Here is a 6,931-nt window from a genome sequence, read left to right on the forward strand (position 1 = left end):
TCCTTCTCCTCTCTCTACACAAAAATACCTCTAATTTCTAGACCTAAATGAGCTAGTATTTTGCGGATTTGGCACCGTGAATGGATTCAACTTAGTTAGGGCAGTCAAAAGAGGCCTCGATCTACTGATGGGGTAGCTCGCGGTGGTCGTGGTGAGCATTTTGGTGGAGTTCTTTTCCAGCTCATTGTGGGAGATTGTTGCGGCGGTGGAGGTGGAGGTGGTGGTGGTGAAGTTGGGGTAGTGTGGTGAAGGTGGTGGAGGTTAAGCTTTGGCAGTTTGGTGGCCGTCGTTCAATAATTTACTTTTATTTGAGGCCAATAGAGCGAGACTCCGATTGTGTGCGGTGGTTACAAGGTTGTGAACGAAGGGGATGCAATCTCGTTGCTTTAGTGCTTCCCGTCTTGGAGGAGGTCACTGTACATGAAGGCGAGGGTGGCTACGATCCTGGTTAGAGCAGTGTAGGGAGGCTGTTATCTATGTCAAATGCTGGACATGATGGTTACTACCAAGGACAGAGCAGTCAGGTAGAAGGAGGAAATGCTTATGGTTATGAACCAGGGCAGAGTAGTCAGGTAGAAGGAGGAAATGCCGATGGTGATTACAATGGCGAGGTGGACGCTGATGAGGTAGATGGGCACTTGCAGGACCAGATGGAAGAAGAAGACACCGATGTTGACAGGGGTCATGCCGATGATTCTGACGAGTCGGATGAAGAAGAAGATGCAGAGGAGGTCCCGAATCCTGCATCGTGGAATCATGACTTCTCATCTGCAATGGTCGTGAACGATGGACATGATTCTGCCTGGCAATATCACCAGAACAATATTGCGACGGGTGCTATGTATACCAACAAGCAAGCTCTGAAGGATGCAATAACAAACTAGGCAATGTCCACGCAAAGGGTTTTCATTGCTCAGGTGTCAAGTCAGAAATACCTGACAATGGTATGTAGGAACGCAGATTGTCCTGCGAGGGTGCACGACTTTCTCCCTAAGTATGGCACTAGTTGGGTGATCAGTGACTTAGTTAATCACACTTGTCTTATTCCCTGCATCCCTCAAGATCATGCCAACCTTTCATCGACGCTTATTGCTTGGTTGTTTTACGATGAGATAGTGCAGGGCAAAGTTATGGAAGCGAAGGCAGTCCAGACAAAAGTCTTCGCCAGGTTCAAGTACAAGGCATGGAGGGCTAAGCATGCGGCGCTTGAGAGGAGATTTGGTTCTTATTTTGGAAGTAGAGGAGTAAGAGGGAGAGGAAGAAGCTAAGCTAGTAGTAGTATGTTTTGAATTTGTATTAAGTGTGGCACTATGTTCTGAATTTATATTAAGTGTGGTACTATGTTCTGAATTTTTATGTGCAGGAATGTCGGAAATGTGGTTGCTGAATGGGGACATTGATAGGGGTCATCGTGCTGCGATATGGTATGAGCGCAAGCTTGAGCCTCTGGTCACTCGCACTCCTAAGGAGCACTGGATGATACACCCAGGATGGGTTCAGCGGTACGTGCTTTATTAATTTGCGCACTGACATGCATATTAATGGGAGACACTAACTAAAATGTTCTCTGATGAATATTGAAATGGGTCGGCCTTTTACCTTTCGCGTGTCTGGTTGAATCTATCCCCGGTGAGAAACGCCTCGCCATCGACTCCTCCTTGTTGAGCTGCTTAGTGGACCGTTGGAGGCCAGAGACCCACACGTTTCACTTCCGATGGGGAGAGATGGCTCCTACTCTAGAGGATGTGTCACTTTTGCTCGGACTACCGTTGGCAGGTCATGCCATAGGACCGTTGGACGCACCGGCTGGTTGGGAGCGAGGTCTTACACAACGTTTTCATGGTGTTTTTCCGGATGCTCCGGATCCGGTATGGGAGCATCATGGACCTACGAATGATTGGTTGCTCAATTTCCAGGTTATTTCCCCTACCTCTTATCTTCAAGTTATCATGCATATGGTTTTACAGAAAATACATGCGGCTTACTAAAACTTTCTCTTTGCTTAATGCAGATCCAGAAGTTTCGGGCGCCATTGAGCAGATCACTCGAAGCCTGGAGGCCTACTTAATGTGGCTTTTCGGCAAGGTGATGTTCACAGAGAACCATGTCACCACTATTAGCGCGCTCTACATCCCTATGGCACTCAAGATAGCGAGCGCTCAGACGGTAGATCAGATCAGACAGAGGAGTTGGGGTTCGGCGGTCTTAGCGGCTACATACCGAGGTATGTGCAACGGTTGCCAGCTTACATCGAGAAAGCCAGCCCTTCTTGGATGCCCTCTATTCCTACAGCCGTGGTCGTGGGAGAGGTTCTCTATAGGGCGCCAGATGTACGTGTTGATCGGCCTATAGACGCCATGTTTGATGCTGACGGCATCGACATGCCTACTTTTGGTCCGTGTTGGACACGTCGCGAGGTATGTATCATGTTATAGTTTAACGCAACTTTTGTGTGCACCAGAGATAGTTCAATGCTAGCGGCTACTAACATTTGTTTTCTAAAAAGACGCTTTGCTAGTGATTTGACTAGAAAGGCATACACGGCATTGAACGAGCAGTTCGATACATACACTGGGGTCATCTGGCAGCCCTACACGGAAGCAGCCATAAATGCGAGATACCCTGGTGGTATGTCCGTGCTATGCACAAGGGACAGAGATTACTGGATGACGAAATCGAAGATCATCTTCGATGTCTTCATCGAGGAGATGGCACAACAGAGGGTTATGAGGCAATTTGGTCTTCTGCAGTTGGAGCTACCTCCCCCTACAGAGAACCCGGTGCCAGCACACATCCACAGGTATTAACCAGTTTTTCAATGTTGCATTATTTTTCATCGTACTCAATTCGAAGCATTAGGTAATTGTTGAACACACACCACAATTTTAGGACGACAACGAAGGGCATGACCGGGACAACTGCTGACTGGCTAGTTAGACTAGAGCCGTATGTTATAGAATGGGAGACAGCAAACACACATCTATGGCACGAGAATCAAAATTTTGATCTCAATGAATTCAATCTCTATTTACGGCGCTACATGACCGGAACACGGTTACGCATCGTTGATGAAGGAAATATGCCCTAGAGGCAATAATAAAGTTATTATTTATTTCCTTATATCATGATAAATGTTTATTATTCATGCTAGAATTGTATTAACCAGAAACATAATACATGTGTAAATACATAGACAAACAGAGTGTCACTAGTATGCCTCTACTTGACTAGCTCGTTGATCAAAGATGGTTATGTTTCCTAGCCATAGACATGAGTTGTCATTTGATTAACGGGATCACATCATTAGGAGAATGATGTGATTGACTTGACCCATTCCATTAGCATAGCACTTGATCGTTTAGTTTGTTGCTATTGCTTTCTTCATGACTTATACATGTTCCTATGACTATGAGATTATGTAACTCCCGTTTACCGGAGGAACACTTTGTGTGCTACCAAACGTCACAAGTAACTGGGTGATTATAAAGGAGCTCTACAGGTGTCTCCAAAGGTACATGTTGGGTTGGCGTATTTCGAGATTAGGATTTGTCACTCCGATTGTCGGAGAGGTATCTCTGGGCCCACTCGGTAATGCACATCACTATAAGTCTTGCAAGCATTGCAACTAATGAGTTAGTTGCAGGATGATGTATTACGGAACGAGTAAAGAGACTTGCCGGTAACGAGATTGAACTAGGTATTGAGATACCGACGATCGAATCTCGGGCAAATAACATACCGATGACAAAGGGAACAATGTATGTTGTTATGCGGTTTGACCGATAAAGATCTTCGTAGAATATGTAGGAGCCAATATGAGCATCCAGGTTCCGCTATTGGTTATTGACCGGAGATGTGTCCCGATCATGTCTACATAGTTCTCGAACCCGTAGGGTCCGCACGCTTAAGGTTTCGATGACAAATATATTATGAGTTTATGAGTTTTGATGTACCGAAGGAGTTCGGAGTCCCGGATGAGATCAGGGACACGACGAGGAGTCTCGAAATGGTCGAGATGTAAAGATCGATATATTGGACGACTATATTCGGACATCGGAAAGGTTCCGAGTGATTCGGGTATTTTTTGGAGTACCGGAGAGTTACGGGAATTCGCCGGGGAGTATCTGGGCCTTATTGGGCCATACGGGAATAGAGGAGAGAGGCCAAAAGGAAGGAGGCGCGCGCGCCCCCTCTGGTCCGAATTGGACAAGGGGTGCAGCCCACTTTTCCTTGTTCCTCTCCCCCTCTTTCCTTCTCTCCTACTCCAACAAGGGAAGGAGGAGTCCTACTCCCGGTGGGAGTAGGACTCCCCCCTTTGGCGCGCCCTCCTCCTAGGCCGGCCACCTCTCCTCCACTCCTTTATATACGGGGGCAGGGGGCACCTCAAAGACACAACAATTGATCTCTTGATCTCTTAGCCGTGTGCGGTGCCCCCCTCCACCATAATCCACCTCGATCATATCGTAGCGGTGCTTAGGCAAAGCCCTGCGTCGGTAGAACATCATCATCGTCACCACATCGTCGTGCTGATGAAACTCTCCCTCAACACTCGGCTGGATCGGAGTTCGAGGGACGTCATCGAGTTGAACGTGTGCAGAACTCGGAGATGCCGTGTGTTCGGTACTTGATCGGTCGGATCGTGAAAACGTACGACTACATCAACCACGTTGTGCTAACGCTTCCGCTTTCAGTCTACGAGGGTACGTGGACAACACTCTCCCCTCTCGTTGCTATGCATCACCATGATCTTGCGTGTGCGTAGGAAATTTTTTGAAATTACTACGTTCCCCAACAGTGGCATCCGAGCCAGGTTTTATGCGTTGATGTTATATGCACGAGTATAACACAAGTGAGTCGTGGGCGATATAAGTCATACTGCTTACCAGCATGTCACACTTTGGTTCGGCGGTATTGTTGGATGAAGTGGCCCGGACCGACATTACGCGTACGCTTACACGAGACTGGTTTTACCGCCGTGCTATGCACACAGGTGACTAGCGGGTGTCAGTTTCTCCAACTTTAATTGAACCGAGTGTGGCTACGCCCGGTCCTTGAGAAGGTTAAAACAGCACTAACTTGACAAACTATCATTGTGGTTTTCGATGCGTAGGTAAGAACGGTTCTTGCGCAGCCCGTAGCAGCCACGTAAAATTTGCAACAACAAAGTAGAGGACGTCTAACTTGCTTTTGCAGGGCATGTTGTGATGTGATATGGTCAAGACGTGATGAGATATAAGTTATTGTATAAGATGATCATGTTTTGTTGAAGTTATCGGCAACTGGTAGAAGCCTTATGGTTGTCTCTTTATTGCATAAGATGCAAGAGCCAAATAATTGCTTTACTTTATCGCTATGCGATAGCAATAGTTGCAAGAGCAATAGTTGGCGAGACGACCATGTGACGACACATTGATATAGATCAAGATGATGGAGATCATGGTGTCATGCCGGTGACGATGGTAATCATGACGATGCTTTGGAGATGGAGATCAAAGGCACAAGATGATGATGGCCATATCATGTCACATATTTTGATTGCATGTGATGTTTATCTTTTACATCTTACTTTGCTTAGTTATGATGGTAGCATTATAAGATGATCTCTCACTAAATTTTAAGATAAAAATTTTCTCCCTGAGTATGCACCATTGCCAAAGTTCGTCGTGCCCAGACACCACGTGATGATCGGGTGTGATAAGCTCTACGTCCATCTACAACGGGTGCAAGCCAGTTTTGCACACGCAGAAATATTCGGGTTAAACTTGACGAGCCTAGCATATGCAGATATGGCCTCGGAACACTGGAGACCGAAAGGTCGAGCGTGAATCATATAGTAGATATGATCAACATAATGGTGTTCACCATTGAAAACTACTCCATTTCACGTGATGATCGGTTATGGTTTAGTTGATATGGATCACGTGATCACTTAGATGATTAGAGGGATGTCTATCAAGTGGGAGTTCTTAAGTAATATGATTAATTGAACTTTAATTTATCATGAACTTAGTCCTGGTAGTATTAGCATATCTATGTTGTAGATCAATAGCTCGCGTTTAGCTCCTCTGTTTTATTTTTGATATATTCCTAGAGAAAACTAAGTTGAAAAATGTTAGTAGCAATGATGCGGATTGGATCCGTGATCTGAGGATTATCCTCATTGCTGCACAGAAGAATTATGTCCTTGATGCACCGCTAGGTGATAGACCTATTGCAGGAGTAGATGCAGACGTCATGAACGCTTGGCTAGCTCAATATGATGACTACTTGATAGTTTAGTGCACCATGCTTAATAGCTTAGAATCGGGACTTCAAAGACGTTTTGAACGTCATGGATCATATGGATGTTCCAGGAGTTGAATTTAATATTTCAAGCAAATACCCGAATTGAGAGATATGAAGTCTCCAACAAGTTCTATAGCTAAAAGATGGAGGAGAATAGCTCAAGCAGTGAGCATGTGTTCAGATTGTCTGGGTACTACAATCGCTTGACTCAAGTGGGAGTTAATCTTCCAGATAAAATAGTGATTGACAGAATTCTCTAGTCACCATCACCAAGTTAGTAGAACTTCGTGACGAACTATAGTATGCAAGGGATGACGAAAACAATTCCCGAGCTTTTCATGATGATGAAATCGATGAAGGTAGAAATCAAGAAAGAGCATCAAGTGTTGATGATTAACAAGACCACTAGTTTCAAGAAAAGGGCAAAGGGAAAGAAAGGGAACTTCAAGAAGAACGGCAAGCAAGTTACCGCTCAAGTGAAGAAGCCCAAGTCTAGTCCTAAACCTGAGACTAAGTGCTTCTACTGCAAAGGGACTGGTCACTGGAAGTGGAACTGCCCCAAGTATTTGGCGGATAAGAAGGATGGCAAAGTGAACAAGGGTATATTTGATATACAGATTATTGATGTGTATTTTACTAGTGTTCG

General features: G+C 45.4%; 1 pseudogene; it reads left to right on the top strand.

Annotated features, from left to right (window-relative positions):
• The first annotated feature begins 1,724 nt into the window (after nucleotides 1-1,724).
• Nucleotides 1,725-2,807, top strand: LOC147978599 (serine/threonine-protein phosphatase 7 long form homolog; annotated as a pseudogene).
• The last annotated feature ends 4,124 nt before the right edge of the window (nucleotides 2,808-6,931 follow it).

This window comes from Triticum urartu, chromosome 3A, assembly GCF_056163025.1.
Source record: "Triticum urartu cultivar PI428250 chromosome 3A, HENAU_Tu73, whole genome shotgun sequence".
In the NCBI taxonomy this organism is placed as follows: domain Eukaryota; kingdom Viridiplantae; phylum Streptophyta; class Magnoliopsida; order Poales; family Poaceae; genus Triticum; species Triticum urartu.